This window comes from Eublepharis macularius, chromosome 2 (assembly GCF_028583425.1).
Source record: "Eublepharis macularius isolate TG4126 chromosome 2, MPM_Emac_v1.0, whole genome shotgun sequence".
NCBI classification, from domain to species: domain Eukaryota; kingdom Metazoa; phylum Chordata; class Lepidosauria; order Squamata; family Eublepharidae; genus Eublepharis; species Eublepharis macularius.
This window is the reverse complement of record NC_072791.1, coordinates 155,218,172-155,242,574: the sequence shown is the minus strand read 5'-3', so window position 1 is coordinate 155,242,574 and position 24,403 is coordinate 155,218,172. Positions and strand designations below refer to the sequence as shown.

Here is a 24,403-nt window from a genome sequence, read left to right as displayed (position 1 = left end):
ATGTTGTTAGCCACCCTTAGCCCATCTGTGGGGAGGGCAGGGTATAAATCAAATAAATAAATAAATAAATAAATAAATGTTATGGTGAGCTTTTGAGCTGCTTGATGTCTGTGGACAGGACCATTTAGGGGGTGCTCAATAGGTTTTCTGAGTTGCATTTTTTTCAAGAAAGTAATCTGTATAAAACTATGCCCCTCTTGAGGTCTGTGCCCAAGGTGGCTGCCTAGTTGGTCTAATGGTAGCACCGGCCCTGTCTATAGTTATGGCAAACAGAAATGGAGAAAGGGGACAGCCTTGTCTAGTTCCCCTTGCTATATGGATATCTATCGAATGTACATTGTTAGTCCTAACTGTAGCTTTTGGAGAAAGATAAAGAGCATTAATGGCATTTTAGAATTGGTCACCAAAACCCATTTTTTGAAGTAAAAGTTTTAGATATGGTATTTCCACTTAATCAAATGCCTTCTCTATATCAAAGGCCAGAAGTAATGCAGGGGTTTTGTATGCTTCACAGAAATTAATTATAGTTAAAGTGTTACGTGTATTGTCTGGTCAAGGTGAATGTAGTTGATTATTTAAATTTAGACAATGTTTTGGCAAATATGCTTGTAAAGATCTTTTGGTCTTCATTCAGGAAGGGTATTGGTTGAGAAGATTTATTATTTGTAATATGGTTGTCCTTTTTTGGAGTAACTACTATTTCAGCCTCTGACCAAGATAGAGGGATGCTACCTCCTATCATAACAGAGTTGCATGTGGCAGTTAGTGAAGTTGAAAGTAGGTGAATGTATTTTTTTGTAAAAATTTGGCAGGGAATCCATCCCTGTCTGAAGCTTTATTATTTTTTTCAAGGATTTGATAGTGACTGTAACATCTTCTGTTGTGATTGGTTGGTCCAGATATTGTTTATGTTCTTGTGAGTTTTTTCCAAATAATTTCCTGTGATGATAAATAATTTAAAATATGATTAGTGTCAGGATTGTCTGATGTACAAATGGTTTGGTAGTATTCAGCAAATACATTGGCTAATTTTACAGAATTAGTTTGAGTTTTTCCTGGGTGCCTTTAATAGCTTGTATAGAATATGAGGAGGTTTTTTCCTTTAATTTTCAAGCAAGTAAGGGATTCGGTTTCGTTTTCCTGGCCATGTCAGACACTCCTCTCCGCTGGTCCGGGAGGAAACGTCTGAGCAGCCTGACTGGGCGGTTGACCCGCGAGGGTTAACCCCCAGGACTCCCAGTGAGGGAGTGAGGGTCCGGGGCACCGCGGGAAGAGCCCCCTGAATGCGATGCAGGGGTAAATTGCCCGTTTGCTCCAATGGAGGCCGGCAGACTTGCGCAGTACATCGCATGCAGCCGGGCCATGGAAAACGGCAAAGAGCAGAACTAGGCGAATGCCTGTAAGTAAGTGAATCCCTTCTGTATTACAAGCGTACGTGAAGGATTGGTGGGATCTGAAGCTAAGAAGGCTCGGGTTTCTTCCCCCTCACTGAGTTTCAGAACTTGGTTGGCGGTTCCCCCCCCCCCCCTAAAATGGCAACGAAAAAGCAGAGTCCCGCTTTGGGCAAGTCAATTTCGGCTGCCCTGCAGGGTAAAGGGGAATCTCTCGAGGACTTGGTGAAGCGGTCGGTGACTGAAGCCATAAAGCCCTTTGTTGACAAGCTGAATGAAATGGATCAAAGGGTCGGCTTAATTGAGAGCGAAGTGAATACCATTAAGGAAACAGCAGGGGGGGCAGAGAAGTCTGCTCGGGAAAATGCATTACTCGTGAGGGCAACAAACAAAGAATTAAAGCTGGTGGAGAACCAGCTGATCGGGTTACAAGTGGAACGAGCACAGACAATTTTGCGTCTCCAGAACATGAAAGAGGAGGAAAATGAGAATTTGTGGGATCTGGTCTCGGAACTTTTAGCGACACCCACGAGGGCAACTAAAGAAGAGTTAAAAAGCGCCATTTTGGAAGTCCGTCGGGCTTCTTCAAAATATGCAACGAAGCGTCAGCTGCCTCGCGAGATCATCATTGATTTCTCATCTAAGAGGATTCGGGACACTATCCTATATAATACATACAATGTGGATCTGGACTTTTTGGACAATAAGGTTAAGATATTGAAGGACGTTCCATTTTTAGCTCGGAAAAGAAGATTTAAATACAAAGGGTTTGTGGCTCTTTTGAGGAAACGTGAAATAAAGTTCAAATGGTTATTTCCGGAAGGTATCTGGTTTAATTACAAAGATCACGCTTACAAGATAACATCAGAAGATCAACTAAGGGACTTTGAGGGTCAGCATCCAGAGTTCCAGCAGGATTTGCAGCAAGAAGAGAAGGGTTCCAAGTCTGAAGGGGGAGGGGAGGAAGGAACGAGCGCGGCAACTGCAGCTGTTCAGAGAGAACTGCATCCGAGGCCCGGGGGGGGGGGAGGAAGACTTAATTTTGATTATAATCTGTATTTTGCACGGTCTACCAATCTAACAGTATTTTACAAAGTTTTAATTTTAAACAATGGCAGTATGAAGGGAAAGCATTATTTGTAGTGCTGTTATGTGTTTTTTTCCTTTCCTTCCCTCTGCCCCCCTCCTTTCCCTTGTATTGTTAGTAATTAAAAAAAAATAAAAAAAATTTCAAGCAAGTAAGTTTATAGATTGGGTGGCCTTTTTTGTGTTCATCTTCTAGTTTTCTTATTCTAGATATCATTTCATTTCTAATGTTTTCTTTTTGCTCTTCATGATAGGAGGCAATGGAGATTAATTTCCCTCTAAGTACCACTTCCATAGCATCCTATACGTGGATTTGAGGAATGCCACATAGTTTTTATTGTTTAATTTCTAAAGAGACTTCAGAAGAAATTTATTTGTTAAATAAAAGTGATTTATTTAGTTTCCAATTTGTTTGATGTCATTTATTCTCAGTGTACATTCTGTCCAAGCATAGTCTGTCTACAACTTGTCACCAATCCTTGATGTAAAGAGTTTGACTAATTAATTTAGGAGATAAGAATATGTCATTTAAATATGTAATTTAGAAGATAAAAATATGTAATCAATCCTTGTGTATATATTGTGGATAGAAGAGAAGTATGTATAGTCTGTTACCAGTGGGTTTTGAAGATGTCACTAGATCAATAGATAAAGCCTAAGAGCCATTAATTGATCTTAGCAGCTTAGTAACTGTATTGTTAATTTTAATTGCTTTGACACAATAGGCAGTAAAATTTAAAAGGTCATTCAGAGAGGAGTGATACAAATGTTTACTGCTGACACATTGATTTACCCATGCTGAACGAAAGCAGAATTGAAAGCCAAGAGAATCAAGTGCACTCTGCATGAAGACAGCTCGCCAGGTTGTTTTGATCTACAAGCAGCTCTCCACACTGAAAGCAGTGAAAGCAGCTTTCTCAGTAATCATGCTTTGTGGTATTATCCAATACAATGTTTAAAGTTTGTATATGTACACTCATACATTATGCAATGCATTTATATTTTGTATCACTTTCATATTTATCAAAATACTTAATTTCACAGGTCAAGGGATGGTGTCATGGAAATATAAATAATAATAATAACTGTGCTTATATACCGCTCTTCTACACATATTAGTGCCTCACCCAGAGCAGTGAACAAGTTAGTGTTATTCTTATCCGCACAATGGAGCTGGGGCTGAGAGGAGTGGCTGACCCAAGGCCACCTACTGAGCTCATGTCAGTAGTGGGATTCAAACCAGTAGACTGCTGATTATGGTTTAGAACACATACTTAGTGAAACATATGCATTCTAAATAACGCTGTTGGAACTTCACTGTAGTTCTTTTTCTAGTATGGTGTATAACTGGTGCTTCTTTATCTTTGACAGCCAATTAAAAATAGTGAACAGTATTAGATACATGTTCTGTAATTGTTAGCAGAGACCAAGGATGATCTGGTCACGTAACTTTTCCTGTCATTTTTACTATCCATATCTCTTATCTTGCAGCTGGGCATAGTGGTATTTCTGGCTAGGTAGAATGTCACATGATTGGAAATAGTAAAAAAGAATTAAATTATGATTAGTTTGATATTTATCTATGTTATCATATGAAAAGATCTTAGATTTCTGCATAAGATAATATATAAAAATGGTAATCCAAATAGCAGATCAGGGTTTTGGCCAAAAGAAATCTCATGAAGATCTAGGCAGGAAAGTTACCCTTGTAATATGTGCTACGGTAACTTGAATGCATTTCATCGTTAATCTGACTGAGTTAGATTTCATTAAGAAAGGTTAGGAAACTTAATTCTTGTTGTGTTCATCTGTTCTATTTTTCTGTTTTATTTAAATAACATTTATATTTTGATACCTCACTTAATGAAAAAGACTAGCGTTTGTTAATGAAAGAAGCCATTAAACTCTTAGGAGGAGTCTGTCTCCTGGTTGGGAGAGGGCAACAAAAACATCCATCCCGTTTATTTTGTACTGACAAACAGTTTCTCTAAAACAGAGAAACATGTTTTCAGTTCTCACTTGAAGGTTTCAAGCTGCTCAGGATTTAAGATAAAACCTTCAACCCATCTCTACTGAGTATTTAATACTTTTTACTTAATGTTTAAAAGTTATGTTTAATATTTATGCCTAATATGATTATAGAAGCTATACTGTTTGAATTATCTATACACTTATTTGAGTTGGATTGTTAGTAAAATTACAATTTTATGAAATTTTTACCATTTTATAACATTACAACTTTGTACCAAAAAAGTTTTGCATGTAGAAGAGGTTGCCAAAAATAAAATTCCCCATCCCCATCCCCATCCCCATCCCCATCCCCATCCCCATGCGGAGGGCGGAGGGCGGAGGGCGGAGGGCGGAGGGCGGAGGGCGGAGGGCGGAGGGCGGAGGGCGGAGACAAAGACAAAGACAAAGACACCCGGCCTGCCGTGCGGCGGGCCGGGGGGCCCCGGGGGTCGCGGCTGCGCCGCTCCCCCCGCCGCCCCCCGGCCCGCCGCGTGCGGAAATAAGCATCTTTTAAGTCCAATTTTGTGAAGATCTTACCTTGGGCCACGACGTTGAGTAGATCCCTGATGAGAGGAATGGGATAGGCATTTGTGGAGGAGACTGCATTAAGTCCTCTGAAGTTCGTGCACAGTCTCAATCCCCCATCCTTCTTTTTAACAAACAGTACTGGAGCAGCATGGGGACTGTTCGCTGGTCGGATGAATCCCCTTTGAAGATTAGTGTCAATGAATTTCTGGAGCTCCTCTCTCTCCTTTGGGCTCATGGGATAAAGTCTACCTTTATGTAAGGTGGCTCCTGGGATGAGTTCCACTGTGCAATCGGTTCTTCTATGGGGAGGTAAGGTGTTGGCCTCTTCTTCAGTGAAAGCTTGTAAATGGGCTCTGTACTGTTTGGGTATTTGGTTAATTTCCTCCTGGGTCAGGAGGGCTTGTTCTATAAGGGTAGGATTCTTACCCCAATTCTGGTCCCAACGATGAGACTTGCAAGTATCTGTTTTGAAGGTGACACTTCCAGCTGCCCAATTAATGTCCGGGTTGTGATCCCACAACCATCTGCTTCCCAAAATTAATGGGTATTTTGCTGTAGAGCTAATTACAAATGATCTTGTCTCCCAGTGTTGACCCATGCCTGTAATAACTGGTACTGTTTCGGTAGTGACTGGATTCATATTAGTGCCATCCATTTGTTCAAAAATGACTGGATTCTCAAGTTCTCTTATTGGGAGCACTAATCCATTCACTAAAGCTGGTGCAATTATATCTCTGTAGCATCCAGAGTCGATGAGCGCTTGCACCCGAATATGCATCTGTCTTTCAGGATTAACTAATGTAACAGGCATGAATAGTATGGACCCTTGAGGTCTATCCACTATGGGAACTGACTGAGTGTTGATCTGCCGTTTGAGTCCGCTTACGACAGATCCATCTCGTTTCCTGAACTGGGACTTTCAGGCGCCTCTTCGCCGATTAGAGCGGTTGGGTCAAAGTCCATAACTTCCTCCAGCTCTAATCCCTTTTCGGGAGGATTTCTTCTGAACGTACCTCTCCCTCGCAAAGTTCACGGAGTGGGCGTTGGGCGAGATGGCTGAGAAAGGGTGGTAGGGGTTGGACGCCTTGGCGGGAACGGAGTTCTTTGCACAGGCCAGAAGGAACATTGCGCTGCGAAGTGGCCGCTTTGACCACACTGTAGACACAATCCTTGTTGCCATCTAGCATCTCTCACTCCTCTAGTTGCGTATCCTGCCCCTCTGCCCCCTCTGACGATTATGGAGGTTCGCCGGTGGCCACTCAATTGCTGTTGCTCAACCAGACACACTTCTTGCATCTAGTTTTCTACTTCACAAGCCAATTGAATCCAACCCAAGAGTGTGGGGGGATTATCTTGCATAAGGGCTCGATCTGACAGTCTGGGATTCATGCCTTGCTTAAACATGATTATTTTGGTGGATTCCTCACACCTTGGGCATTTGGCAGCTAGCTGTCGGAATTTTGTAACAGTCTCTAGCTGACATGCCACCTTGCCTGATCGATTGTAATTCCGTTCGGGCTCTACTCTCCTCTAGTGGATCTTCATATTGCGCTCAGAGTGCATTTACTAACCCTTGTAGGGAATCTAATTCTGGGGCCCCCAAGTCGTATAATGCTACATACCATTCCACGGCTTTTCCTTGCAATCGGGATGCCAAATGCTCGATTTGACTAGCTTCGTCTTCGAACAAGTGTCCCCAACGATTAAAAAATTGCAGGGCTTGTACTAGAAAAAATCCCAACTTCGAGGGGTCCCCATCGAAAGTAGCTTCCAACTTCACCCATCCCATTGGTAACTCCTGAGGTCTGGGACCTGGTGCTGGGAGTGGGTAATATGGTACAGGCACCAATTCCTGTCTTGGCTGCCAGTCCGGTTGGCGTGGGAGCGGTTGCCTCAGTGGGAATTGGGGCCTTGGCTGTGGGATCCCTTGGGGTCTTGGTATAGGAGGCGCTTGTAGCCTTGGCTAAGGCCTTAGTGGTCGCGGAGCTGGAGGGCCTTCAGGAGGCGGACCTCTCAGTCTAAACGGCAGAGGGAGTCTAGGCCCTGGAAACCGTGGCTGCCCCCGTGGCGGCGGCAGGAGTACCGGAGCCTCCTCTTGCGGCTGTATCGGGTGGACCGGTAGCTCCTGTGGCTGTTCTTGTGGTTGCTCTGCCGGCAATTCCTGGGGTTGCTCCTGCAGTTGTTCTTGGGGCTGCTCCTGCGGTAGCTCTGGAGGCTGTTCTAACAGTGCCTCTTCCTCATCATCTCGAGGTCCTCCCGGCTCCTCCAGGGGAAGTTCCTCCGGTCTCTCATCTGCCGGCCCCTGAGGTTGGTCCGTTCATTGTACTGGCTGTTGCTGGTTGTCAAGAAGTATTAGCAGTTGTCCCCTCGGGACCATAGCTTGCAGGGCAGCCAGATTTTGTTCTACAACTCAGCTTGAAGCACCTGCCAGTTGGGCTGGGGCTTCCTCAGATCCTCCTACAACAAGTACGGAGAGTAGATGAACCACATGTGCTAAGCTCTCCTCCATAGTACAGAGTCTTTCTTCTAGTATTTGTACCCATTCTGGGGCTGCCGTCACACCCGATTCAGCATACTCTTGGGGAGCTTCTCTGGAAAATTGTGTAGTTTCCATATACTCTGCATAAGACGCTGTAGCTCGAGGCCAAGGCCGAATTTCTCCCATGCCCTGAGCGTCATGGGCTGGGCCAGCCCAAGCAGGGTGGTTCAAGTCCAAACCTTAATGCCAGAGTCTGAGGGGAGTTCCAAGAGCAAAAGCCAGGTCAAACCGGTAGTCAGAGCACGAGATAATGCCAGGAGTGAGTCCAAAGTCCAAGAGCAAGGTCAGGTACAATCCAAGGTCATTTACCGGTAGTGTCAGGTCCAAAAGCAGGCATGGGCAAGGAACACGGAGTGGTTGCAGGCAGTAGACACGTTGCTTCCACGCCCGGCAGTTCCTCCAGACTGGCTCTTATAGCCAGGCGTGGTTTTCAGCCAGCTGCTGGGCTTCCATCCTGATGCTACTCATCGTCACTCTCCAGCAGCTGGCGTTGGCTCAAGAGGCGAGCACTGCGCAGTCTCTCCTGCAGTTCCAGTCTCTGGCGCTGACTGCGGCGTTCCTTGGGCGTGGGTGAACCTGGGGAGGTGGAGGCTCTTGGCTGCGCTGCACCTGTAGAAGTCCCTGGCTGAGCTTCCCCTGTGGTGTTGGAGCTAGAGGGTGCTGGTGTCTCAGCTGCTGGCTGCAAGCTCTGATCAGCCAGCAGCTGTTGCTCCTGATTGCTGGCTTCTGCTGAATCAGGACTAGGGCTGGCTACACAGGGCTCCTCTTCTCCTGAGGAGTCCTGGCTGGCTACACAAGGCTCCTCTCCTCCAGAGGAGACCTCACTCTCAGACTGGGCCATGACACCATCCCCCCCCTCAGGCCCCCCTCCATTCCACGGACCGGGTTTCCGGGGGCAGGCCCTGTGGAACTGGCGGATGATGTCCGGAGCATGGAGGTTACTGGCAGGCTCCCAGGATTGGTCTTCTGGGCCATAACCCTTCCAGTAGACCAGATATTGCAGCTGTCCCCAGCGTCGGCGGGAGTCCAGGATCCGGGCGACTTCATATTCCTCTTGCCCATCAACAAGCACTGGTGGGGGAGGAAGTGGCTTGGGTCTCTGTGGGTCCGGGGATGAGGTGGGAATGAGGAGAGATCGATGGAAGACCGGGTGGATTGGGAGCGTAGGAGGCAAGTGCAGTAATTTATTCTGGGAGCTGGGCACATAGGTGATTTTAAAGTTGAACCGGGAAAAGAATAAGGACCACCGGATCTGTCTCTGGTTCAGGCGACGAGCTGTCCGGAGGTGTTCCAGATTTCGGTGGTCAGTGAGTACCTGGACCGGGTGTCGAGCCCCCTCGAGGTGGTGCCGCCAAACCTCAAAGGCCGCCTTGATGGCGAGTAATTCCCGCTCCCAGATGGTGTAGTTTTTCTCTGCTGGGGTGAGCTGGCGGGAGTAATAGGCGCAGGGTTGCAGAGGGCTTGAGGATGTCTCTCGCTGGGAAAGTACAGCCCCAATCGCGGTGCTAGAAGCGTCCGCCTCCACAGTGAATGGCAGCTGGGGGTCTGGGTGTCGCAAGACTGGTCCAGCAGTGAAGTAGCCCTTCAGGGCTTTGAATGCTTGATCTGCTCCAGGAGTCCATTGGAATGGCACCCTGGGCCGCAGTAGCTGTGTCAGTGGTACTGTGGTCTCGGCAAAGCCTGGCATAAACTGGCGATAATAATTGGCGAAGCCCAGAAAACGCTGCACATCCTTTCGGGAACGGGGGGCTTGCCAAGTCTGTACGGCCTCAACCTTCCTGGGGTCCATCTGAATCCCTCGGGGTGAGATTACATGGCCACTGCCCGGAGGTGGAAGGCACACTTTTCCAACTTGGCAAACAGACCATGTTGCCGTAGTCGCTGGAGCACGGTTCATACATGCTGTGGGTGGTCTGCGGGATCCCGGGAATAAATCAAGATGTCATCCAAATAGATGATGACAAATTGATCCAGGAGGTCGCGAAAGATGTCGTTCATGAACCTCTGGAACACAGCTGGTGCATTGGTCAGCCCGAATGGCATCACAAGGTACTCATACTGTCCATATCGAGTACTGAAAGCTGTTTTCCACTCATCTCCTTTCCGGATGCGCACCAGGTTATATGCCCCCCGAAGGTCAAGTTTGGTATAGATCTGGGCTCCCCTCAATTGCTCTAGTAGGTCAGCGATCAGGGGAAGTGGGTACCTGTCTCGGACAGTGATTTTATTCAGGGCCCGGTAATCGTTGCATAACTGGAGTTCCCCACTTTTCTTTTTGACGAATAATACAGGAGCAGAGGTGGGAGAGGTGGACGGGCGGATGAACCCCCGCTGCAGGTTTTTTGGCAAGAAAATCCCTGAGTGCAGCCAGCTTGGGCTCTGACAGTGAATACAGGCGTCCTACCGGCAGGGATGAGCCTGGAAGCAGGTCAATGGCACAGTTGTATAGCCGGTGGGGGGGAAGTTGGTCCGCTCCCTTCTCCTCAAACACATCCTGGAAGTCCATATACAGTTTGGGGAGAGTGGAAGAGGTTGGTGCAGCTGTGACAGTGGCCAGGACCGTAGGCTGGGTAAGGTGCGGACATGGGTCCCGAAATTGGAGGTCCAGTTGGGCCCACCTGATGACGGGGTCGTGGAGGCTGAGCCAGGAAAGTCCCAAGATGAGGGGGAACCGAGGTGTACTCGCAACATCAAAGCAGAGCTTCTCCTGATGCTGCTGGATTCGTAGCACAAGTGGCTGGGTTTCTTTGACCACTGGGCCAGAGCATAGCGGGCGCCCATCAATGGCTTCAACTATGGTGGGTGCCTCCTTGGACCGAAGAGGAATTTGTGCTGGGCTGCAAAGTGAGCATCCATGAAACAGCGGGAGGCTCCCGAATCTATCATGGCGTACACAAACAGCCACCGGCCGTCAGGTAAGCAAAGCTTCACTGGTACCAGGAAAGGTTCAGGATGGTCGTCGGAGGCATTGGCCACCCCAACCAGTTGTTTTATAGGAGGCTGCTCCCGCCCTGTAGCTGAGATTTTCTTCTTTGCAGGGCAGCTGTTGACATAGTGGCCCGCCTCACCACAGTACCAACAGAGGTGGTGGGCTTGGCGTCGCTCCTTTTCCTCTGGAGGCAAGTGGGTATGAGGCCCACCGAAATGCGCAGGCTGATCTCTGTCTTCAGCTGAGGCTCTGGGTGGAGGCCGATGGCTCAATGCACGGGCTGTTTTTCTGCTCTCCAGTCGCCCCTCGATTCGTAGGCATAGGAGAATGAGCGCCTGTAGTTCCACCGGCCGTTCTGATCGGGCCACTTCATTGAGAACTTCATCAGACAGCCCTTCCAGGTACTGGTCCACTAGGGCTGCCTCGTTCCACTCCAGGTCCTGAGCCAGTAGCTGGAATTCTGTGGTATATTGAGCCACAGTCCCGTTCCCCTGGGTGAGGGCACGGATTTTCTGGTTTGCTTTGATGGCTTTCAGAGGGTTTGCAAAGGCAGCGGTAATGTGAGCCACAAAGTTTGGAAAGTCCCCCAGCAGAGGGGATTTGGCCAGTAACAAGGGTGTGGCCCATCTTGCTGCCTGCCCCTTTAACAGACTGAGGATGAAGCAAACTTTGATTTTATCTGTGGGGAAGTCTCTGGCTTGGAGCTCAATGTATAGCTGGCACTGGGCAAGAAATGCTGGGAATTCTTCCACATTGCCCTCAAAACTGTCAGGAGGCTTCACTGGGCATTTTGCAGGCATAGGTGCAGCAGGGGCAACAAGAAGAGTAGCAATCTGCTGCTGCAAAGTCACCAGTGCTTGGGTTAATTGCAGCACCTGGTCCTGCAGCATTGCCAGGCTTCCCGGGGTGGGCATCGCTGCGTCCATGCTGGGAAGTGAGGTGGAAGCAATCTGTCACGGGCTGGGCCAGCCCAAGCAGGGTGGTTCAAGTCCAAACCTTAATGCCAGAGTCTGAGGGGAGTTCCAAGAGCAAAAGCCAGGTCAAACTGGTAGTCAGAGCACGAGATAATGCCAGGAGTGAGTCCAAAGTCCAAGAGCAAGGTCAGGTACAATCCAAGGTCATTTACCGGTAGTGTCAGGTCCAAAAGCAGGCATGGGCAAGGAACACGGAGTGGTTGCAGGCAGTAGACACGTTGCTTCCACGCCCGGCAGTTCCTCCAGACTGGCTCTTATAGCCAGGCGTGGTTTTCAGCCAGCTGCTGGGGCTCCATCCTGATGCTACTCATCATCACTCTCCAGCAGCTGGCGTTGGCTCAAGAGGCGAGCACTGCGTTGTCTCTCCTGCAGTTCCAGTCTCTGGCACTGACTGCGGCGTTCCTTGGGCGTGGGTGAACCTGGGGGGGTGGAGGCTCTTGGCTGCGCTGCACCTGTAGAAGTCCCTGGCTGAGCTTCCCCTGTGGTGTTGGAGCTAGAGGGTGCTGGTGTCTCAGCTGCTGGCTGCAAGCTCTGATCAGCCAGCAGCTGTTGCTCCTGATTGCTGGCTTCTGCTGAATCAGGGCTAGGGCTGGCTACACAGGGCTCCTCTTCTCCTGAGGAGTCCTGGCTGGCTACACGAGGCTCCTCTCCTCCAGAGGAGACCTCACTCTCAGACTGGGCCATGACACTGAGCCTCGTTACCTTGTTCTATTTCCGATCTCCCCGCCAATATTCCTTTGGCCAATCCAGTTACTGCCGAAATTCCAGCATCAACCGCCAAAGTTCGGCTTTGTAATTGTATCCAACTCTGTTCGGTTGGCTCGCGTTGCCCCATCCATGGGGTACTCTCTGCATAATCCCAACTCATTACATCACGACGGGAGGTTTCTCACATCTGGGTACTTTCTGCAGCTCTTCGGTTCCACTCGAGTTGATCGGCTTCTCGATTCCAGTGATACCACGGCTGGCTACCTGGATGCTCGGGGATAGAACCGATACTCCATTTCCCGTCCATTTGCGACTTGGTAAACACTGCACTTGTCCTCCTTTCCCTCGTCTTGCGCGGCCTCGAGCCCCACTGCCTCGGTGTAGGCAGGGATATCAGAGGTTCTGCTGCCGCCCTGGGCCTACCTTTGGCTCTATCAGGTGCGAGGGTAATCAGCGCAGTACGTCTGGGCTCTGTTCCTCCTTGGACGGGTGCCGTAGGTTCCAGTCCTTCCGAACCAGGGGAGGCGTAGGGATCAAACAAAGGGTCCCTGTTGGGAGCGCCCTTGGAATCCGTCTGCCCCGGTTTAGGCATTGGAACAGATGTGATTCGTAACAAAATGTCAGACTGTGGCTTATTAAAAGTTGCAATCCAGACTATCTCTTGCATTTAGACATGAGTCCATTGGTTTCAAAAGACTTTACTGAATATAGACAACCATTATAATCCACTGGCCAAGTTTCAATATCTTGGCTGGTACACGGATATTGTTATGAATGAAGGTAAAAGTTAGGATACAGAATAGCATAGCCCAGCAAATCCCATCCTTCTCCCACAGTTCTCAAAACACGCGGCTTGAAGCTGAGAGAATGAAACTTTCCCAAGGCTGGAAAGGCTGTAGTCAAAACATTCCTCTTCTTTGAGATAAGTGTTACTGGACTGCTTGTCACCTGCAAAAGAAGAGCTTGAAACACTGACAGGATTAAAAGGGAGTCTCTCTGGTTAGAACACATATGTCAGACCTGACAAGAAACATATGTCAGACCTGACAAATGGCAGCATTAATATGCGTTTGCCTAAAGCCTAATTTCCAGTTGGTGTCCCTAGAAAATACACGGCTGAAAGACAGGAGAAGCAACATACTAAATAAGTGCTCTCCTTCTTGCAGGATCTAGTTCCTAGTCCAATATGGGATCAAGTGACAAGTTCTCCTTCCTTTCCATGCAGGAGAGATTGAAGCAGGAGATTGAATTACTCTCTCAAATCACAAAGGAATGAAATATAAACTGTGGAGTTCAAGCCAGGATAATTTATTTTAAATGTCTTGGAGAACACTAAAACAATGTACATTTGAGAGAAGTGTAAAAATGGGCAAAACCCTGGCTTGAAGCTGTCCCCATCCATCTGTATACCTTTAGCTTAAGATCTTAGCACTTTAGACCATAATCATACAATGAAGATGTAAAGATTGTTGTCATCTCTGGCATATCCATATGATAAGTAACTTCTGTTTACAAGGGGGTTTTCGAGGTTTTCAGCCTTGCTAATAATTATCTCTTAGAGCAGTGATGGCGAACCTTTTTGAGCCCGAGTGCCCAAACTGCAACACAAAACCAACTTATTTATTTCAAAGTGCCAGCACTGCAATTAAACCTGAATACTGAGGTTTTAGTTAAGAAAAAACAACTCATATAATTGTTCCAACTAATTAACATCTCTCTCTCTCTCTCTCTCTCTCTCTCTCTCTCTCTCTCTCTCTCTCTCTCACTCACTCACTCACTCACAAAGCAGTTTGCCCTTCTTTAGACCAGCAGCCCTGCTTGCAAGCACTCTCTCTCTCTCACTCGCTCAAGAGCCACGACTGAAAGTAAAGCAAGTTGAATCAAAGCATTTTGCCCTTCTTTAGACCAGCAACCCTTCTTGCAAGCACTCTCTCTCTCTGTCTGTCTCTCTCTCTCGCTCAAGAGCCACGACTGAAAGTAAAACAAGTTAAATCAAAGCAGCTTACTCTTCTTTAGAAAACCAGCCCCAGCAGCCTCACTGCTGCCTCCGCTTCCTGCTGCTAAAGCGATGGGCAGCAGGGAGGCAGCCTTGAGGAAAAGGAATCACGTGGGCAGGGCCAAAACCCATGTGATCTCTGCTCAGAGCTACTGGAACAGCGTTCCAGGCGTTTCCCCTCCTAATGAGCCCTGGATCTAGCGATCGGCGACTTGGCTCCCGTGCCCACAGAGAGGGCTCTGCGTGCCAGCTGTGGCACGCGTGCCACAGGTTCGCCATCACAGGATGTGGCTGGGTTTGACCTAGATGAAATGGTTTCCCAGACAAGGAGCATCTTCAGCCTTACCCTGCATTTATTGGACTTCTGAATGCCTTGTTTTTTTTGTTCTGAAGGGGGTAATAGTATTCATATGTTACAACAAATGTAACCCAGAATCTTGTGGCACTTTAAAGACTATTTTTTTTTTAAATTGTAGCATAAGCTTTCATGGATTACCTCAGCAGTATGAGCTAAGGTATCAGTTGGCAGGCAAGTGAGTGCGCACATACAAACACAGTGATTAAGAAAAAAGTTGCATCAGTATTTTTCCCTAACATTGATTATGATCTGTATGCATGATTTATCCCGATCATAATAGATGATCTCAAACTTGGACAGTATACATGAAGGGATGGATCAGAATTGTGGCAACAAGCCCCATTCTGACCTAGGCACATTCACTAGATTACTTGGAAAACTCTACATCACAGGTCCCCAACATGGTGCCTGTGGACACCATTGTACCAACCGACACCGTTCCTCATGCCCACCAAGTGTTTTTAGAAAGTGAGTGGATCCAGGTGGAGTTTTTGTTCAGCATGGCTTCTGAATGACCATTGGAGATTTGATTGGCTGTCCATATTTTTAAAAACACTCCTTTGGCAGAGACTGCTTCAACAGCACAAAGATGTTCACTGTGCGACTGAAGGTAACCTGTGGCAGCTATTTTGTGGCTGGCTCTGTCTCCTGCAGCAGCCATTTTGTAGTTGTACCCACTACACTGTCAGAATTCCAAATGTGCCCACAGGCTCAAAAAGGTTGAGACCCCTGCTCTACATGCATACAAAAGCAGGCTCGCAGATTGTACTGTAAAATTTACACAACATACACAGTTTGCATGTGTTTAGGGACCATACAATTATTCTTGCTCACTCTCCCCCCACTCATCGTGTGCTCACTGTACATATTTTGATCATATAAAATAATGTGTATTTTACCTCTATCAGAATTAAACAAAAAGGGAATAAAGGGGTTGTTAAGTCTTTCAGCCCTAGTGCACAGGCCTCACTTTCTGGCTATTACAAGTGAAAGCAACTCAGACAGCAATGGCAAGAGACCAAGTTCAGACAGAAGAATTCTGAAGATGGAGGAGCAGATAAAAGGTAGGTTGATGAGTGAAAAGGGAAGAAAAAAGCAGAGAAAAAGTGAAGCTATGGGGGTTGCCAGGAGGAAGGGAAAATAGTGTAAGGAGGGGGATACAGGGAAAATGAGGTCCCCCTACAAGTCCTTGTGGATTCCCCACCATGCAGCTGGGCTTCCAGGGGGAGAGAAGAAGACAAGAAGTAGGAAATGAAATGTTCCTTGCTAGCCTTTGCAGTTTTTCTGCTCATTTTTTTCTAATTCTCACAGAAAATGATCCTAAATAATTGGTAGCATGGTCTATTGGTTGGGCTATTGCAAGTTTGGACTGGGGATAATTTAATTTTTTTTCTTATTTAGAGCCGCCCCTCAAACTTTGTGAAGACCTAAATTGTAGTTTTCTGGCTCTGAAGCAATCACAACCTAACAGCAAAGCACAGAGTTTTGACTGTTTCTTGACAGGCTCAATTGTACATAAATAGAATCCTTTGGGCAACATTAGTTCACACTTACTAAAATCATAACATGTTCACATTTATTAAAACATACTGGAAGCTGTTTTAAGAGGGTGGTGCACAATATATAGGATATCAGCAGAAGTTCAGAAAACCTAACCGCCAGGCTTGGAAATGTTATTGATGGTTATTGCTGCCTGGAAAAGGTTGAGTCCGTCGTCTGTTTATATTGTTGTCTATGGTTGTCCAGTGGCCTGTTTTGTGCAGGACAACCTTCATATTCAGTGTACTTAGAATGACCAGCTGGAAAGGAGGACCGGGCTTTAGTATGTTTACTCAGAGAAGTACGTCGCTCTCTGATCAGTGGGGTTACACTCAGGTTGTTTTTGGCTGCATCACTATGCGTGGTCTGGCTTCTGAATGATGCAATCAATTTATGTTAAGGGAAGCCAGTATGCATGTGAAGGCTATTTTTGGTATCATCTGGAAGCTGTGAAGGTGGTTTTACTTTTTAAAAGAAAAATGTGAATAATTGCATTATAAACATGGATTGTCCAAGTAGGTTATTATGATTTGAGGCAAGGCAAATGCAGAGTGAATGGACCCCATCATGAAAGAAGACCTCTGCCAGTAGAATGTGCTTCAGCATTTTTACCCTAGCCAAGCTCTCTGACACTGAAAGTTAGCAACCTGAAAGAAAAATGCTGCAAGCACCAAAGTTAAGGCATGGGAAGGGACAGGGTTTAACTCCCTTCACCCATCCTCAGATTTTAACTATAACCCCTCATGCACATCTTTATGCTGCTGTCTTTATGTATGAATGGGAGGTTTTATGTCTTTTTCCACTAGGGGGCTAGAGAATTTGTATCAGATAAATGGTATACTGTTTTTACATGGCTGAAAATATTATTGACAGATCTCAGAAATTAGATCCTGTCTAATCTCTAGCATGTCCCTGCTCAGTGATCTAAACACAAAATTGGAAGGGGCATTCCAGATCCTTACATTGTCATTGTTACGAATGCAGTCGAAGCAGTTGTGGAAAACCTGCATAGCCTGAATGAGCCAGCAACTGTATCCATAGAACAGTCTTGAGTGCGGGAAAACCCTGGACCCCAGAGCCAGCAACTGAGCCCCATTGCTGAACCCAAGCCCCCTGAAATCTTGCCCCCAACTGTCTCAGCAGTCACCAAACTGTACATACAAAGAATAAAGAACACAATATATACATAACAATAATAAAGAAAGCTAATACAATGATTAAGGAATTAAAAAATAGGAATACAATTTTGGTTCGCATCTCTAAATGCTGGTTATCATTAGAGGAAACAACAGAGGCATCCACAGGGCAAGAGAGTGGAACTGGTGATCTAAAGCCAGTGATGCATGGTAAACAGAATGCTGAGCCCTGGAAGCCCTGACATCATATCCATTGTTGTTTTGGTTGCCATGTGGAACATTGTTGTGTGACTATCACAGGAACTCAAGAGTAATTGCCTGTAATTTCACTAGTGATGGCATCCTCCCCAATGCTCGTGTTACTCTGTGATTCATTTTATTTTATGTTGAGGTGTGTTTTTTTTAAAGTGTACACTGCTATAGAACTGTGCAGGATTAAACCTCTAATCAGGAGAAAAGCTGAATAGCAACAAGACTGTTCTGATACGGCAAGACTATCTGATATGGCAAGACCAGGGCTTTTTTTCAGCGGGAACACAATGGAACGGAGTTACGGCACCTCTTAAAAATGGTCACATGGCCAGTGGCCCTGCCCCTTGATCTCCAGACAGAGGGGAGTTTAGATTGCCCTCCATGCCACTGAGTGCTGAGCGGCACGGAGGGCAATCTAAACTCCCCTCTGTCTGGAGATCAGGGGGGCGGGGCCACCAGCCATGTGACCATTTTCGCCGAGGGCAATTTAAACTTTAAAAAACTCCCCCCTTGTTCTAGCTGACCCAAAGTGAGATCATTGTGCGGTCTTGAGTTCCACCACCTCTTTTCCCAGAAATAAAGCCCTGGGCAAGACTATAATGTTAGGGTCAGTCTTTGGGTTATCTCCACCACCTAGGTGGTGCCATCCGAAAAGCGGAAGAAGGAATTTTCAGTTGTGGCAAATGAGTTTGTCAGCAAGTCATTACAGAGCTTTGGGTTGGGGGTTTGGCTTCCTATTTTGTTCTGGAATTGGCTGTTTGGCAAAACTGCTGCTCTGCATATGCTAATAGAAAATGGTGGGCCTATTGTGCGAAAGATGGTGTGAAAAGACTTTGACTTCAGTTCTAAATCATAGAAATAGTAAAGTTCTATATTGCACATGGTTGCAAAGAGATGTGTCAAGCTTTATTCTCCAGATCTCATGCACATGTGCACACACAGCCCCCTCCTCATTTTTCTCCACCCTTTTTTTCTTCTGCGATTTATTGCTAGCCAAATGTGTTAACAAAAAATGTTTGGAAGGATAGATTTTTAAAAAGGGAGGGAATGGTAGGTTCATTGGGATATTTGATTTAAAGGACAGTGGACATAGGGCCAAGCTACACATGACGAATGACACTTGAATGGCAAGTGTATTTCTCCCTGTTCACTTGCCCTCCACTCAATCCACTTGCCGTTCAAGTGTCATTCGTCATGTGTAGCTTGGCCCTCAGATCCAAACTCTGTTTTCAGCTAAGGAAGGGCATTTCCACAGGAGGAGGAGGGGGATGATTTTCATTGAATCCTGCTCCCACTGCAATCCCTACAACATCTTGTTCTCTTCTGGGGGTGGGGGTGAGTCCTCTGACCCCTGGGAACAATGTTCAGCAGGAAAGGGGAAGTGGGAAATATCCATTCCTCTGGCAGAGCTCCTCTTTCACCTTTTTGGACTCAAGGCAATGGTTCCAGTCAGTAGAGGGGTGCTGTGTTCGATTAATTAGGACTTGCTGGTAGATTGTAATGGTTGTGGAAAGGAATTAGCACGCAGGATGTTAATTTTAAAAAGATTGTAAACCACTTCATACATGAAAAATGAGATATGGATCATAAGTTCAAGTAATGACAACCAAGCAAGGCAAGGAAGATGATAGAATAAGCTCTTTGGATTCAACGTACTTCTGATGTAGAGCGTGCTCACAGTGTCCTAGCTGTCCAGCATGTTACACTGAATAATGGTATTAAGGCCAGTTGTAGTTTTCAGACATTTTCTGTCATTTCTCCTTTGGGAAGTGGCTTTGCAACAAGAAAAAAAAGTGTTTACTACCTTTTCACTGCATCATTCCATTAGATGCCCACTCCTGCTTGAGTTGTTCCTGTGCCCTTTCCCGGCCTGAGACAATTTTTGAGCTTACACAGCAAGCTCCACACTGCAGGATTGGGGGTGGGGGTGGGGGGAGTAGCAAGAGATCACCATCAGGCATCAAATTTCTTTCCAGGTATGGAATGCCTTCCCCTTGTTGCCAGTAAGCAGGGAGGAAGAATCCTGCAGGCCTCAGTGAGAGGTGGCTGTCTCTACGTAACCCAGTGTAGTGAGTGATATTTTATTGGAAAAAACCAATATTCAAAATGTATGTAGTGTTGGGAGAAAATTGTTAAAAGAGCTTAAAATCAGAGGTGCAATGGATCTTGAATCAACAGAGAGTGAAAACATCAGTTTGCTTTTAAAATCATTTACTTCTAAAGGAAAAGGTACACAGGATTGCTACAAAACAATAAAACCTAGGAGCTACATGTTGCTGACCACGACACGAGTACAGACAAAGAGATAAGTAAGAAGAATGGAGAGTCTCTTTCTTCTTGACCCTGAAAGAAAATCACCTGACCTATTGACCAATAACAGTTTACAAACACACTTCAGTTTCCCAGGCTCCCAGGCTATTGGCTCTGTGCCAGGTCCTCTTCCAGGTCAATCTAAACAATAGCATGGTAGACCTTGCAGTACACATATATTCCAATATGTAGGACAGACACTGCCGGTGCCAGTGTGCGCGCCACGGACTGCGCGATGATGTCATTGCGCGATGACATCATCACGCAGTGCAAGCCGGGGGCATTTGCCGGTGGATGGCTGGAGTGACGGGCAGAGGCTGCTCCACGCTCCACACGCTGCCCCAGCAGCGGCTCATGGCTGCTGCGCCTGGCTGGGTCGTGTGGCGGCAGCAGCGGCGGCGGCAGCAGCATGGGGCTGGCTGGCTGCAGCAGCTGTGGGCCAGCCACACCAGTTCCGCAGCGTGTGCCTCCGCCCCTGACACCCCCTCCGGTGCCTCTCCAGTGCCCTCGCACCTGAGGCCACCGCCTACCTGGCCTCTACGGGCGCACCGGCCCTGAGGACAAACCAATTCCTAAGGTGTCCGTCACAATAGACATGGACTGGTTTCTGTGATGTTTGTAGTTTGTATTCCTTGTGCCTATTGCTGAGTATTTGGTAGCTACAGAACTTTGTTTTCAGTTTACCTAGGATAAGGCCTTACATTTTTGTATCATCTTTGATGGGAAATTACTTCATATAACTCTAGGATGAGAGCCAAGTCCTCCACTATGGCCTTTTGCAACTGACAAGACAGATTGAGTGCTTTTTCAGTGATAACTACTATCTTAAAATGATGGTATGCTCTTTCGATAATCCAGAATGGCTTTCTCTCTAGGCTTTTGATAGCTGGATAGTAGAAAGTACTTATTTAATGGCCTTTGATGGTTGGTGGCTCCTGACTGCTGCAGGAATTTGTGTCATATCCTGTTAGACTGGGTGGGGGTTGAAGGAACCAATGTTGTAGCTTTTTACTTAGCCAGAAAAGAGACTAGGGCTGAATCCACACACCCGCGGAGTGTCCCAGTGTTGCGCTAAATGTGTTGTGAATCGTGCTAGAAAGACGCTACACTTCCGGGTGTTTAGCGAACATTTAGCGCAACACTGGGATGCTCCGCGGGTGTGTGGATTCAGCCTAGGTTTGCCACTGGCTGGCAAGAAGCAGTGCTGGGGGTGGCGGGGGGCTGCTGTTGCTTTGTGTGAAGGATTATTTTAGCAACTAGTGCTGCTTGTGTTCTGGCTCCCTATCTTCATTCTTATATAAAACTGTTCATTACGAAAGGCTCCATGAGCCTCCCTTCTTGTAAGGAAATGATCCAGTAAAAGGCTATCCTTTTAATTTTCTACTGCTTAGGGGAGCCCAATACTTTGTAAAAAGTTTAACCTTTAAAGCATACATAATCCCCAAAACATTCTGGTGGATAAATCATGCTAGTCATTTTCAGCAAGAACAAAAGAAAGTTCTGTTCCAGAGCTTTAACTGTGTTAGTCTCTTAACAGATGCTACAGAACGAAGAGCCTAACTACTGGTCATATCAGTCTGTGCAACTGCTAGCAAGTTCCTCAGTTGGAACTGAGTTCCTAGGCACATGGAAAGTGATTGGGGTCACCAACTTCCCAGAATAACCACTGACCTCCAGGAGACATCTCTGTCTCCTGGAGAAAATGGATGTTTGTAAAGGTGGACTCTGTGGCATTATACCCAGCTGAGGTCCTTCATGTTTCCAAACTCCTCCCTTCTCAGGGTCCATTCACACACACACACCGCAAATCTCCAGGAATTTCCCAACCCAGACACCCCTAAGAATGTTTCAGATTGGGACAGTGGTGTGTGAGAATAAGGTGCTTCAGACTTCTTCCCTGTATCATCTAACATAAAACAACCTTGGGAGAACTCTATTTTCCCCATTGGGACAAACCTTCATGTACCTCAGTGGAGCAAACGGTGGTTTCCCATGGCTGTTTCAAGTTCAGAAAATGGTGCTGGGGTGAAGACATGAGCACCCTTTTGATATGACAGCCAAGCTCAGCTATAATAATTAACAACTAATTGTATGCTGATAGACCTAATACAAGCAGTGATTTCTTATGTGTATGTATATGTGTATAAGCAATTCATAATTGCTTAGTTATTCTGAGAAGCTGTGTTTAGTTACATTGGGTACTGACGGCAAGAATTCAGAGCTCTGTCTCAGAAGGTAACAGTACAGGCGAGCATTGTGTCTGTGCCAGATACATTCAGGCAGAAAGGAGTTCTTAAAAGGTAACATACATACTCAGACAATGGCTTATTCTGTAGGGTCACACGTGCAAATGTAACATGAGCTGACTTTGCACTAAAGAAGGCAACGTGTACTAAAATTTCTAACTACAACACAATTGTGAACCGGTCATGTTCTAATTAAGTACACAGATGTTATGATGTCATAATTGTTGTAAAACTCTGATGCTCAAGAGAGGAACCAGAGGGAACCATTTTTGGTATTGCAATTAAAGTTCTATAGACTACTCACTCCACTCCATTGGGAAGGGTGCAAAGGGTTAGCTGTTTTCAGGCATAACTGTTTTTGGCGACCCAAAAGGGACTCAAACCCAAAAAATTGATACCTGGCAACTCTAGCTCAGAGATGCATGGTTTTACTTTGTAGCTTCACAACAACCCAAGATCCTCCAAAGAATTTGGGCATCCCCAGTCTGAGTACAACAACTACACTACACTGGTTCAAAATGCAGATTCAAGCAATTCTGATATGTTAAAACAGGCATATCAATAGCCACTTACCTAATGTTTATTTGCAAGACTTTCGGTGCAATCCTATGGAGAGTTACTCCAGTCTAATCTCATTCGCTTCAATGAGCTTAAACTGGAGTAACTCTGCATAGGATTGCACTGTTTGTTAAGGACCTGAATTTATTAATATTGAATAAAGATTCTTCATAATAGTATATGAGTTTGGCCCTGTGTTGGAGTTAGGCGCAGACAGGTATTTTGACCCTGAGAGGGAGCTGTAGAGGTGGCCTAAGAAAGTAAGATTTCTGAGGGGAAAGGAATTATTTAGGAGAAAGGGAACCACCTGAGGAGACGGTATGTCCTGTGCAGAGATCTGCAGCACCACCAAGTGCACCAAAAGCAGCAGCTGCACCACAGAAAGCCAGCTACAATGCAGCAAAGACTGGATGTGAGAGACTTGCAGAAGGCCTCAGAGGGAGTAAAAGGCTCTTACAATCTTTTTGGTTCCAGCTCTCAGTTGTGTTTAAGTTTGAGTTTTATATACTCAAACTTATATGTCCTACTTTGATTCTCCATCCCTCCTTGTATTTTAAGCTCTACTTTTAAATGATTATAGGTGATTGGAGGGTCTGGGAGTTGTTTCGGGATTGTTTTCCTTTATTTTGCCTCCTAGTCATCATTACCGCCCCCACCCCTGGTTAGGAGCAGTGGAAGCCAGTGGTCTAGAGGCACAGCTGCTTTATCTTTTAGCTATTTTGTCAATATTGTGTGGTTATTTTTAAATGGATCTTGTCATTAGCACATTCAAAGTGCAATCCTAAGCATAGTTACTCTCTTATTAGTCTAATTACTTCAATAAACTTAGGACTAAACTAGACATGACAGCTTCCTTGTAGCTGACAATGTCTCTGCCATTTTAAAATGAGTGATTTAAAATTGTACAGAGAACAGCGAGGCTAAGCACTCTTGTTCTCCCCCCACAATCTTTTCAAGCAGCATTTAGTGCCTGAAAAGGTGGGGGGGCAAATAGGGTTGCCAGTCCCCTGGTGGGGGCGGGGGATCCCCCACTCCCAGCCACCTCCCCTGCCACCACTCACCTGGCCAGTGGGGGGAAAGACGTTGGAATAGGCCTCTTGGGTTACACTTCTGGCACGGCACAACAATGTCACTCCCAGGAGTGATAGTGTCACACAGGCCCCAGTAAGGTTGCCAGCCTCCAGGTGATAGCTGGAGATCTCCTGGAATTACAACTGATCTCCAGGCAACAGAGATCAATTCCCCTGGAGAAAATGGCTGCTTCGAAGGGTGAACCCTATGGAATTATACCCCACTGAGGCCCCTCCCCTTCCCAAACTCTATCCTCTTCAGGCTCCGCTCCCAAAATCTCCAGGAATTTCCCAACTCAGACCTGGCAACCCACAGTGCTCCCAGACTTTGTGTTGGACCAATTTGGCCCATTCAGGGACCCAAACTGGCCTGGTGCAAAGTTAGGGTTTTCCAGGTCCACTTTGCAAAATTTCTGGAGATTTTGGAGGTGGAGCCTGGAGAAGGTGGTGTTTGGGGAGGGGAGGGGCCTCAGTGGGGTATAATGCCATCGAGTTCACCCTTCAGAGCAGCCATTTTCTCCTGGGGAACTGGTCTCTGTTGCCTGAAGATCAGGTGTAATTCCAGGAGATCTTCAGCTACCACCAGGAGGCTGTCAAAGCTATGTGAAGCCTGGGAGCACTCCCAGTCCAGCATGCTGATGTCACTTGGAGCTGCAGGGGCACTCTTCTGTCATTTTAAAATTGCCAATTTTAGGCTTTAAAATCGTGGCAGCATCCCTGTGGTGGGCCTGACGAAGCTGTTGTGCCTATTTTGACTCTCAGAAAGATGTAGT

The 24,403-nt window shown here is 46.5% G+C and overlaps 1 protein-coding gene across 1 annotated transcript in view; it reads left to right on the top strand.

Moving 5' to 3' along the window:
• The window catches only part of PLCD4 (phospholipase C delta 4), a 69,498-nt gene that overhangs the window by 16,771 nt on the left and 28,324 nt on the right, over positions 1-24,403 (top strand). The gene's annotated exons all lie outside the window — the stretch shown is intronic.